The sequence below is a fragment of the Lepidochelys kempii genome, chromosome 2 (assembly GCF_965140265.1).
Source record: "Lepidochelys kempii isolate rLepKem1 chromosome 2, rLepKem1.hap2, whole genome shotgun sequence".
Classification (NCBI taxonomy): Eukaryota; Metazoa; Chordata; order Testudines; family Cheloniidae; genus Lepidochelys; species Lepidochelys kempii.
Genome location: NC_133257.1, coordinates 46513287 through 46526414, shown reverse-complemented (window position 1 = coordinate 46526414; position 13128 = coordinate 46513287). Strand labels below are relative to the sequence as shown.

Sequence of the window (13128 nt, the reverse complement as noted above, 5' to 3'; positions counted from 1 at the left end):
GCTCCTGACTTGACTAGGTATAACAGGCCATCAGTAACATATGACACAAGAGACAAGTGATTTATTTCCAGATGGGGAAATCCATTCCTGTGCAGAGGTCCAATTCAAGGTCTATGCACTACTTAAGACCACTTAAATCTAATTTTGAGAACTTAAGTAGCTTTTAGCTCAGGCATAGGCCAGGCCCAGGTTTGAGGGAGCACTATGGCCATCTCTGCATTCTCCTTCCTGAGCTGACAAAGCCAAAGATCAGGGATATCTGATTGTTCTTGTGCTGGCCCTTTGCAAGTGGTTGAATTTTAACCTAATGTGATGCTTCCATTCCTTGTTCTAGTAATGCAAAAAGCTACAAAATGATCAATGTGAATGTTAAGTGACTTATGCTAAAATGAGATTGTCTTACCAAAAAACTCCCTTGTTTAAAAATATCAGGCTACACTGGTTACTTGATAAGCTCCATGACTTTTGCATCATTTAATAAAATGAGATTGTTTCCTGTTTATGCAATTCCCCGAATTGGTGCTATATCTCCCCAGCAACCAGAGAGTTGCCAGAGACTTAACTACACCACTCCCATTATGGTCCAGTCTTACATGGGTGGTGCACTACCCAAAATTGAAAAGTTAAATGAATGTGAATATGACAGCTCAGTAACAACAAAATGTTACTTCAAAGAAGAGGTTGGGGAATACTTCACAAAACTGGCAGCTGCCTTTGTCAGGCATCGGAGAAGATGGCAGCTTCGTTTCTGGCTGTTAATCATTATTTAGTATATTTCATATTTTAAAAAACAGTTTCTGAGTGATTTGGACTTGTATGGATTGGATCTAGTGGCTAGCACAGACTTTCCATCATACTACAGTTTTTCTTTAAAGCCTAGTGAGTTAGTGGCTCTCAACCTTTCCAGACTACTGCACCCCTTTCAGGAGTCTGATTTTGTAAGCAAGTAGTTTTTAAGTGAGGTGAAACATGGGGGTAGGCAAGACAAATCAGACATGAAAATAGAAGTATTACTGAAAAGTTGCTTACTTTCTCATTTTTAGCATATAATTATAAAATAAATCATTTGGAGATTAAATATTGCACTTACATTTCAGTGTATAGTATATAGAGCAGTATAAACAAGTCATTGTCTGTAAGAAATTTTAGTTTGAACTGACTCTAGTAGTGCTTTTTATGTAGCCTGTTGTAAAACCAGGCAAATATCTAGATGAGTTGATGTACCCCCGGAAGACCTGTGTGTAACCCCAGGGGTACGCGTACCCCCGGGTGAGAAATACAGCCTTAGGTAATTTAAAATCAGTAAGGCACAAGGCTACTGATTGCTTATGTGGGTGTGCAATGTTTTGTAATAGCATTTTATGGGAATGTTGCAAGAAGAGTACTCCAATAAATGGCTTGACAAGGGTAGGAAAAGGTCAAGGAAATGGTTCGTATTCCAGCCCCATAGTCTGAGGGTCTGGTAGACTCTCACATTTCAGCTTTGTAAAACAAACCAACCTGTGCGGCAGCTACTTGTGCTTCAAGGCATTTTATTAAAGGTTATAACTAGAAATGGACAGGAACTGGAACAGCCGATGAGACACCTGCTCCCATCTGCACCTGGTGATAGTTGGATCCGGATCTGAACTTTGCAAGCTGAGTTGCAACCTGTTGTGTCCTTTGCTCTTTACAGAACAAACCTAATAGGCACAGTGGGGCTCAAATAACCGTGTTTAATAATCATATACAACACGCAAGGCCTAGCTATATATGCACACTGATGCTCTGGCATGGATCTGGTGGCCTCAGAAACATAGAAGGCAGGGAGGCCTCCTGGAGGACTCACAAACGATTTAAAGGAATACTACCTAATTCCTGGATTCTACATTGCCCTGTGTGGAATACACAGTTTACAAGCCTACCAGACAACTACGAAAGAGGGATCTTGAATAAGACCACAAAGTGGCCTGGTCTTTCTAGAAAATGGATCCTTTTAAAAGTGTACAGCATCATCAGTTCTAGTGAATAATTATTAGAGACCAACTGAAATTGTTTCTGGAAAAGTGATGCTCTCATCTCCACTGTGGAGATTGCCTTACTCATTTATTAAGCACCCTAGAAAAGGGTTGGCTGGCAGGCTCCCAAGCTGTACCACTTTGAACTTGGGTTGATTTGAAAAAAATCATTGGTAGTAAAAACGGTGGGCCAGATCTTAGGCTGGGGTAAATCAGCCCATTACTGATTCACGGCAACTGAGATTTGACTGCATGTGAAATATGAAGTGTCACAGCAAAGAAAACCCCACAGCTGGCCTGTGCCAGCCAATTCAGGCTCACAGGGCTGGGGTTGCGGGGCTGTTTCCGTGCTGTGTAGACTTCTGAGCTAAGGTTGGCACCTAAGCTCTGGGTCCCTCCCACCTTTCAGTTGTCGTGAAGATGTATGTTCTAAGTTCATGCCAGGGCCATTTTGGCATTTAGCTGGCCTAGGTTCAGGGGATCAGAAAATTATTTAGAAACACTTTCTCATCCCACCTCTCAAAGTTTGAGCCCTGTAAATATGTGTATGAGATTAAACATTTCTTGCTGTTACACCCCAGTTCTATTCAGGTTTGATCTCTCCAGATAGTTTTAAGTTTGTCTAACAGACTCCTATCATTAAGTGCCAAATAACACTGACAGCAGTTTAGATAATCTACAGTATTGAAGAAAGCTAATCAGTACTTGCATCATTCTGTGAGAGCTTTATGGAGCTCTGCAGATAGTGTGAAAGTCAATGTCTAAGTGTGAAGCCACTGCTACACTTAAAGTAGTGCCCCTCAACTTAAATGTATTAATTTTAGAACGACTTTTTCTTTTCCTGCCCTTTGCTGTGAAGCACATCACAGACTCTCAGCTGCCTTTGAAAGGCCATTAACACTTGACAAGATGCATCAGGGTTTATAATAGGCCAGTCCTCACATAATTAAAACTAGAGATATTATACATTAAAAACAATTATTTTAAACCCAGACAAGGTTGATGGTAAAGGAGAAGCAATTTACATTGGTATCAGAGCTGAGATCCCCATATTGTAGTGACAGCAAACCAGGAGCATGACATTGAACCCACGGAATCAATGCAAAAAAGAACGTGGGAAAAGCTGACTTGGGGTAATATTTTCAAAAGCTCTTATGTGATTTAGGAGCCTAACTTCCATTTTCAAAGGTGGTGTAAGCTCTTAGGAGTCAAGTCTCATTGGAAATCAATTTAGGTGTCTAGTTACCTTTGAGGAATAGGGCCTTGGGCACTTTTGAAAATGGGTTTTGGCTCTTAAGTCATACATGCACTTCTTAAAATATAATCAAAAGTGTTTAAATAAGGTGAAAATAATAGCCCTTACCTTCCATCTCTGTGTTTTGCAGTGATATTCTGGATAATTTCATAATTTGAGGAATAGAATTTGAGAATTAAGTTGTGTTGTAACTTGAGCTCCAGCAAGAAAGATATCTTCCAACAAGAAGCAGTTGCGGAATTTTGACATAAACCTATCACATGAAAGTTTCAAGGTTTATTGTTGGTCTCCTTATTCTTAATTTTCAAAGGAGTAATGCATTGTCTTTTATAATGGCATCATTATATGTTTTTAAACTAAGGGCATGGCTACACTTGCAGATGTAGCTTTGAGTTAAACCAGCCTTCGTAGCGCACAGTAGAGAAAGGGCTGCAGTCTGCCCGCACTGACAGCTTCAAGCGCACTGGCATGGTCACATTTGCGGCACTTGCAGCGGCATTGGGCACGGTGTATTATGGGCAGCTATCCCAGCATGCAAGCGACTGCAACATGATTTTCAAATGGGCGGCATGGAGTGTGACAGGGAGTGTGTTGTGTGTATGTGGGGGGAGAGAGAGTGGGTTTTGGGGGGGCTGAAAGCATATCAGCATGTTGTCTTGTAAGTTCAGACAGCAGCAGACCCCCTCTTCTCCCCCCCGCACAACAGTCCACACTAACGGTTGCTTTGTATCGAAGCAGATGAGCATGCCAGCTGACAGAAACGGAGCATTGAAAGGACATATGCGCATTTCTGCAGCAATTCAAAACCCATGACAAGAGTGGCCACTTGACTTAAGGGGATTATGGGAAGTTTCTGGAGGCTAATCGGAGCGCAGTAATGCAACACCCCGTCCACACTGATGCCCGGGCGTTGTAGCCAAGGCGCAGCAAATGTTATTCCACTCGCTGAGGTGGAGTACCAGGAGCGCTCTAGCCGCGGAGTCAGAGCGCTCTACGTGCCTTGCCAGTATGGATGGGTAGTGAGCTAGGGTGCCCGGGGCTGCTTTAATGGGCTTTAACTCACAAGTGTAGCCAAGCCCTAATTCACCACTTGTTGCTCAGGCTGCAATTTCCTCTTGCAATTGACTGTGACCATATTACGTCTCAGTTTAGTCCAGCACCTGCAGTTCTGCTAACTCTCAGTGACAACATGACAGGGTTTACGGGTGGCCAGCCAGCCTGCATAAAGCAACATATTTATTTAGAACAAAAGCAACAGAGAACCTGTATCTTGAAAACAAAAGCTGCTACTCTTATATGCATGCCAGTCTGACCAAGTGTCACGCACCTTCCACATGGACACCCTGATAGGTTTCAAAGTCCTTCAAACCTTTCCAGCAGGGCCTGTCACTCTTGGTTATAGTTTCATGTCAGGTTTTGGATCCAGTGAGAGTGACCCCTCCTCTGTATCCCTGGTCAGTTAATACTATTCTCAGTTCTTTGTCTGTTGTGCCTCTTGAACCGGGTCAAAACCAGTATATGCAATCCCTTTTAGGGGGTGGCGATAATGCAGATGCGTTTACCTAGCAAGAGATTTGCATTAATTACTCCCCTGATGAAGTTAGCTCCTAATGGTTCATTCATGCTTAGTGACTTCCCCTTGGTCACTGCATTGGTTGTCTCGTTTGAAGAATTGTTTGCAATATTGCAGTAGTTGCACTGGTCCCAGTACACAAGAGAGACAATATCTTTTGATATTACCTCTCCTGTCTTGTTTCAAGAAAGAAGTTAACCCCTTCACTCCCAGTGGTTAACCATACAAGAAGGGAAACTGAGTCAGACACACAGATGCCGGCTTCCTCCTGGCCCCAAGGGTGCTTAATCCCTGCTCTGCCCTAGATCCCATCTCCACCTGACCCCTTTCCCCAAGCTGCCACCCCCGCCTGCCTCTTCCCGCCCTCACCCCTACCCCACCTCTTCTCCCAAGCCCCTGCCCTGCCTCTGCTCCACCCCCACCCTGTCTCTTCCTGCCCAGTTCTGCCCCCTCCCCTGTGCGCACCCCATCCCCACTCCTCCCTGGCACCTCCTGAACACTGCGGAACAGCTGATCGTTGTGGGTGGTAGGCACAGGGAGGGAGGGGGAGGAGTTGATTGGCGGGGCTGCCGGTGGATGGGAGACGGCTGCCGGTGGGTGCTAAGCACCCACTAATTTTTTCTGAGGGTGTTCAAGGTTCTGGAGCACCCACAGAGTCAGCACCTCTGGTCACACACATTCCTTCATAAAAATTAATCAGAAGTTTCCCAGTACTACCCAGTAGAAGTAGGTTTGTATGCCAGTCTGACAGAGAGATGATAACTGTTTGTCATTTCTTACAGCTGTACCGAAGAGAGACTATGCAGCAGAAGAATCAAAGAATTTCTTCTTCCACTTCCAACAAGGGTTCAAGTTGCAGAAACAGCTGACTCTTGGCATCCTCTAGGAAGTGCAGGTCTTGAAATCTCTCAGGAAGCACTTACTGTGCTCTGCTCCTGTGTATGTGTGATGGCCAAGACTGAGGTTTGAACAAGCAGCTTCTAGAGCTGAAAGCACAAGACTGAAGATTGCACTAGGCTTTCTAGCTGGGCCTCATGGAGTTTAAGGCCAGAAGGGATCATCATGCTCATCTAGTCTGACCTCCTGCACATTGCAGGCCACAGAACCTTACCCAGCCACTGCTGTAACAGACCCCTAACCTCATGATCACCTCACATCCTTTATGGATCAGGCACAGAGAAAGCTGCGTAATATAGTTATACACGCTCCAGGGAGAAAGTAGCAGGAGGCAGCTCAGTCAGTAGCAATCTGCAGGTTTATAGATTGTTGGTGATAATTATGGTATGTGTTACGATGAATAGCTTCCCAGTAGTGGAGGGGGGCGAGGTATAGTATGAGTGTGTATAGGAATGTAGAGAATGCTACTTTCAGGAAGCGCTTGATGGGGGAGCACTAGAGATGTGGAAGAAGGAATAAAGCGTGAATGTTGTCGCTTCTTGGCTCTCTCTCTCTTTTTATGCATGAACACTGAATAGGCTGTGAAAGGCATTTAGAAGACTTCCTCTATCTCACCGTCATCCTTCTCATCATCTTTTTAATTGACTTCACTAAATAATATATGCAGGCGCACACACACCCCCTATGTTACTATATTTGGTAAAAAATAAAACAGTAGGAAGATGACAAGCTAGGACTAATGTCATGAGTGTTTGATGGGAATAAGGGAGGAATGATCTTTAAAAAGGCCACATTAGCACTTTCTTTTGTCTCATAATCTCTGTGGTTGTGTTGCACACAGTCGGCCACCAATGGTTTCTAAGGTGGTTTGAGTGGCCACTAGAGCTGGTCAAAATATTTGTCAGAAATAGTTTTGCTTTTTCCGTTTGAAGCCTTCCTATGAATTTTGTGAAAAATGTGTGCTTAAGAAGGAGGAGCAGCTGGTTATGTTGGTGGTGCCCATTCCCAGGCTACATAGGAGGAGGAAAGAGCACAGAGATATAGCATATTACAAGAATTATGTAGTTAGGCCTTACAACACTCATAAGAATGGCCATACCGGGTCAGACCAATGGTCCATCTAACCCGAAATCCTGAATTCTGACAGTGACCAGTGCCAGATGGCTCAGAGGGAATGAACAGAACTGAGTGATCCCCTCTCGTCCACTCCCAACTTCCGGCAATCAGAGGCTAGGGAGTCTCTGCACATGTGGCTGCATCCCTGGCTATTAGCTCATGCGCCTATGAAGAAGGCAAATATCATTATCCCCATTTTACAAATGAGAAAACTGAAGCCTAGATAGGTTAAGTGACAATCTTAAGTCATTAGAGAACCAGTGTTAGCAGCCAGGTCTCCTTCCTCCCATTCTTATGCATACTCCACTGGAACACAGTGCGCCCATTCCTACTGACCCAGGAAGCTCACTTAATGTCTTCATGCCTCAGTGTTTCTGCCTGGAAAATGGGGATAATTATATGTGCAGTGGGGCTTGGACCCTTCCAGATACCAGCATGAGCAGTGTAGCTGAACATTAGGGGCGAGTTCATCTCACTCTACTTAATGCAAAGGGCAAGCTGGCAGACGGTACAAGGCACTGAAGCTTAGCATAGAGTCATCTGGGACAAAGTTAGGGGATTTGGCAAGCAGGAAGAGTTCTGTTTGCAGATCAGAGAGACAGGCATTTGCAACAGAGGGAAAACCTGAGGTACGAACAGATAGATTTGAATGATGGTAACCCTGTGCAGGGCAGTCAGAGGAAAGATGCCCTGTATTGAAATCTCTATCAGAGCATGTAGAGGCTGATCTCCAGCTGGTGTAAATTGTTGTAGCTCCCCTAATTTTCCCCAGCTATGGCACTGAATTTGCATCTTTAAAACTCACAGCCTTGGAATCTCCTCTCTCTTTTCCTCTTTTTCTTAGTGTTCATGACATTGGTTATAACCCCTCACACAATGTTGCTAGGTAACAAAAATCTAGGTTCCTGATACAGTCAGTTTACTAAATATACACTAAAATGAAAGGTAAAATGTTGACACTGGGCCAAATTCACTCCTGCTGTAAGTAAGCACAAGGCATTTAGCTGAAGTCAACCGACTTGTGCCCCTTGATGCAAGGGCTGAATTTGGCCCACTATATGATGTTGTTTCTTTATCTTTGGTACAATGTTCCTATCTTATATGTATTGCTTGTCACTCAGGTATCAGCCTGTGCATGGCCTGCTATTTTTATTGTCACACAAAACATTGTGGTAAACAAAGTAGAATGTCCTTTCAAATGAATGGAACCTCCAGCTGTACGAGATCAATACATGGCTGCTTTGATGTGTGCTATTTTAGGAAGAATCCCCGCAATTGCACTAGTAATAATAAAACTTAGCTCTTATATAGGAGGTCAATATCACGATCCCATTTTACAGATGAGGAAACGGAGGCACAGGGAGAGAAATTAGCTGCCCAAGCTCACCCAGCAGAAGAAGTGGGAATTGAACATAGGTCCCTTGAGTGCCTAGCCAGGGGGCCTAGCTAGTAGGCTAGCCTATTTCCACATCGCACTAACCCCATGCATTCCCTCAGAATTAGCAATAGTGGGAGCATAAGCGTGGACTAGCTATCAGTGTTTTCAACACCTTTCCTCCTTCTAAGGCACACCAAATGCATCTGTGGATTCAGGTCGCCCCCACCTTTATTTTTTTCCAGTTGCGGGCATCTAAGCATTTAACCTATTTAACCCCGTCTGTCTCTCTACAGATTCCATAGTACAGTGCTGCCTCAGTTTACAGTTGGGAGATTTTAGCTTCCGGTTATATAGCCTTGAAATACAAATTGTGTGTGTGTGTGGGGGGGGGGAGAATGGGGTAGCAAAAACTGAACAGACGTCCAGCATCCCCATAGTCTATGAAGGTAAAATTCTTTGCAGATGAAGTGGAAGAGATGGTATTTTATTATCCTTCAGTCAATGACAATGATTTATCTACCAAACTAAAAGAGTCACACCTGTAACCATAAAAAAGAACAAAGCTGCCTGTGCACAGAGTTATTTTAAAAGGACTGTCTTTATAACAAACCTGCACAGCAAAGTGAGAGAGGAAAAACAGAAAAAGTCCCAAATTGCTTCATTGTAATTAAAGGGACTTTCATTCACTTCAACTAAGATACACTCCATTTATTGTGACATTTCCCTCAAATTATAGTGATGATTGGCTGCGTAAGTAAATTCAGCATTTCTCATGTACCTGGTCAGCAGTAAGGGGTGTACCTTCCCAGCCTTCGCTCCAATGCAAAGGAATCACAAGGAGGAGAAAAGAATTGGGACTGCTGCCCCAGCAGAGGTGTAAAATAAAGAGGGGCTACCAGGTTTTCCACAGCCCCGGGGAGTGAGGATGGGTCCCCCTGGCACCCCCCACAGTCCTAGCGAGTGAGTAGGGGACCCACCCTGATTCCTCCTTTCAATCACATCTCCACCTGGGACCTGTGTTCTATGAAGCATCTTGTGAATGCTAATGACCAAAAAAAGATGGGGACTTCAGGAGCCCACCACAGGTGCAGAGGGTGAAGCTGAGAGTATCCATGCTTCCTATATGTTGCACCTTGCATGACTGTGCATAGTATAACTGGTTTCAGAGTAACAGCCGTGTTAGTCTGTCTTTGCAAAAAGAAAAGGAGGACTTGTGGCACCTTAGAGACTAACCAATTTATTTGAGCATGAGCTTTCGTGAGCCGATGAAGTGAGCTGTAGCTCACGAAAGCTCACGCTCAAATAAATTGGTTAGTCTCTAAGGTGCCACAAGTCCTCCTTTTCTTTTTGCATAGTATAACTGCAGCTCTCAGCCATGTGGGGAACATTGGCAATTACCATCTTCACTCCTCGTGGCTGCAGAGGGGAGGACTTCAGCTGTCTGCATCTTCTCGCCCCAGCTACTATGGGGAGCCTGGGGAGGGACTGATGAGGAGGCTCTACAATTTCTCCAGAAGCTGTGCAGGTGGGGAGGAGTGAAGAGCAGTGAAACGCTGCTTATGCTGATGGCCTGTACAACTTCTGACTGCTTTGTGATCCTTTGGAATTCAGGAGACTACAACAAATGCGAGTTGTTGTTGTGACGTTTCGGACTATTCAACTACTTATATTTACCCTGCTTAATATACCCAGTTACTTGTCCTCTGGTTCTCCATCTGAAGACCTACCAGAATGGCACAGTGCCAGGAGGAAGCTTATCTGTACAGGAGATGGAGCTTCCTCAGGGGCCAGTCCAAATCTGGGGAATTCACGGACCACTGCAAATCCTCACCCGTTTCTGCTCTGGGTGCAAGGGGCACGTGTTTGACCTGCCCCCTCGAAATAAAAGCACACAGCACTTCAAAACAGCAACAACATCCATATGCAGTTTTCCCTCCTGTCTGGGAGAGAAATGGAGACCTGATGGACAGGGGCCAGCCAAGTTGCTTAATTCCTCTGTGGACAGTGCTCCAATAACATGATAACAGGCATAGCATAAGAACCTAGATGCCAGTAGAATAGAACACAATCAGCTGCCATGAAGGCTATTGCAGAGAACTAGCGTGAACGATACCGCGGTGAAAAATAAACCACAAGGAGTGAAATTCTCCACAAACACATTAAAGACACAAGCTGAAAAATATTCATTATTTTCTTACATCAGGAGCTTTTAGTGGATGATGAAAAGGTCTAGACAGTCTAGTCTAGCTCATGATTACATGCTCCAGAAATAGGGTTTTCAATGCCAAAGTTTAGACTTAGAAAAAATATTTAAACACACACCAATCAACACTTTTACTGTGTTCCACACAGGCATTCTTCTTGCTTCCTCGTGTTTAAGGTGTACTTCCATTTAGGAGACAGACTCAACAATTCTCATTGGAATTGCTCCCTTTAAGAAACCTCATTTATCTCCCTCTCTCATTGAATAATGTATTTGCAGTTACCATGGAAATACTTTCTTCTCTCAAATGGTAGAATTCCAGGTTTGCAGTCTTGTTATTGTCAATGCAATGGCCATCCCCTCTTTGTTAATGTCCCTGACAGTTGAGGCCATAGTGTCTGTAGCAGAAAACACAGTACTATTTTTTTTTTTCTTTTCAGTGATTTTTTTCTTTCAGGACCATCAGAGAGATTTGGTTCATTAAGGGCTTAGCTCTTATACTGTTGAATATTGCGTGGGAGTGTGAGGAGATTTCCTCCCCCACACCCTGCATGGCCCACTCAAGGATCAGGCGGAATTACAGACTCTGAACTCCCCGGAGGTAGGGCCATGACTCTGCTCCACCTCTGCACTGGATCAAGGAGCACATGGAGGAATAAGCTGTACCCCACAAGGGGTGTAGGAACAGGATGCAGAGCAAAATGCCTCCTGCTGCTCCCACGGGGCAGGCTGATTTTACCTCACCCCCAGTACAGGGTTATGCTTAAATGCCACATTCTAGTCATAAATCTTGAATGGTGACAGGGACTCCAATACAAAAGACATGATGGGGTTGACACTGCTTTGTTCAATTCACAGTGTTGTTGTGGTAACTTCAAGGGCACCATTTAAATATGTACTGTACTTGCAAAACTTGGAAAAGCTGCTGATGTTTATACAGGTTATAAATTGCAACAGAATATGCAAAAGTTGTATTTTAATGATCCCCTAAGGAGAACGATGGGCCTGGCTATGTTCAGTACATGTCTGACCGATAATAATGCTCAAAGAGTAAACAATTCTGTGATGGCCCTGGAGGGTTCTCTGATCATCTCTGATCCTTGAGTATCTCATTCAGTGGCTCCTGAATGTTCTCTCCTGGCTAATACACCATTCTTAGGTACAGTGTGTGATGGGTTGGATCACAGAAACCCCCTTGGGACTACCACCTGATGTGCTGAGACTACCTCTGAACCTGTTTTCCCTGCCAGCTTGGGACTTCAGTGCCCTGCCTGGTTGTGCCAGACACGCTAGCCGACTACAAACACAGACCCAGGTCTGAACCATGTCCCCCCAAAGCTGCAGGCTTAACTGAAAACAGCTTAAGTGCTCCTGTCTCTAGCACCCAGATACCCAACTCCCAAAGGGGTCCAAACCCCAAATAAATCTGTAATATAAATAAATAAATAAAGCTTATCCAGGATAAACTTATAAACTGTTCACCCTCCATGAAACTGATAAATATGCACAGCTGTCCCCCCCCCTCCCCAGTATTAATACATACTCTGGGTTAATTAATAAGTAAAAAGTGATTTTATTAAATACAAAAAAATAGGATTTAAGTGGTTCCAAGTAATAACAGACAGAACAAAGTGAATTACCAAGCAATAAAACACACAAGTCTAAGCCTAAAACAGAAAGGAAGTGATTACAGATGAAATCTCACACTCAGAGATGTTCCAGTAAGCTTCTTTTACAGACTAGCCTCCATCTAGTCTGGGTCCAGCAATCACTCATAGAATCATAGAATCATAGAATATCAGGGTTGGAAGGGACCCCAGAAGGTCATCTAGTCCAACCCCCTGCTCAAAGCAGGACCAATTCCCAGTTAAATCATCCCAGCCAGGACTTTGTCAAGCCTGACCTTAAAAACCTCTAAGGAAGAAGATTCTACCACCTCCCTAGGTAACGCATTCCAGTGTTTCACCACCCTCTTAGTGAAAAAGTTTTTCCTAATATCCAATCTAAACCTCCCCCACTGCAACTTGAGACCATTACTCCTCGTTCTGTCATCTGCTACCATTGAGAACAGTCTAGAGCCATCCTCTTTGGAACCCCCTTTCAGGTAGTTGAAAGCAGCTATCAAATCCCCCCTCATTCTTCTCTTCTGCAGGCTAAACAATCCCAGCTCCCTCAGCCTCTCCTCATAACTCATGTGTTCCAGTCCCCTAATCATTTTTGTTGCCCTTCGCTGGACTCTCTCCAATTTATCCACATCCTTCTTGAAGTGTGGGGCCCAAAACTGCACACAGTACTCCAGATGAGGCCTCACCAATGTCGAATAGAGGGGAACGATCACGTCCCTCGATCTGCTCGCTATGCCCCTACTTATACATCCCAAAATGCCATTGGCCTTCTTGGCAACAAGGGCACACTGCTGACTCATATCCAGCTTCTCGTCCACTGTCACCCCTAGGTCCTTTTCTGCAGAACTGCTGCCTAGCCATTCGGTCCCTAGTCTGTAGCTGTGCATTGGGTTCTTCCGTCCTAAGTGCAGGACCCTGCACTTATCCTTATTGAACCTCATCAGATTCCTTTTGGCCCAATCTTCCAATTGGTCTAGGTCCTTCTGTATCCTATCCCTCCCCTCCAGCGTATCTACCACTCCTCCCAGTTTAGTATCATCCGCAAATTTGCTGAGAGTGCAATCCACACCATCCTCCAGATCAT

At 44.4% G+C, this 13128-nt stretch overlaps 1 long non-coding RNA gene across 1 annotated transcript in view; it reads left to right on the top strand.

Moving 5' to 3' along the window:
- Positions 1-6336, top strand: part of LOC140906533 (uncharacterized) — a 170387-nt gene extending 164051 nt beyond the window's left edge. The window contains exon 4 of the long non-coding RNA XR_012157144.1: positions 5608-6336. This is a non-coding gene — a long non-coding RNA (uncharacterized lncRNA). The remainder of the gene's footprint in view (positions 1-5607) is intronic.
- Positions 6337-13128: the final 6792 nt, after the last annotated feature.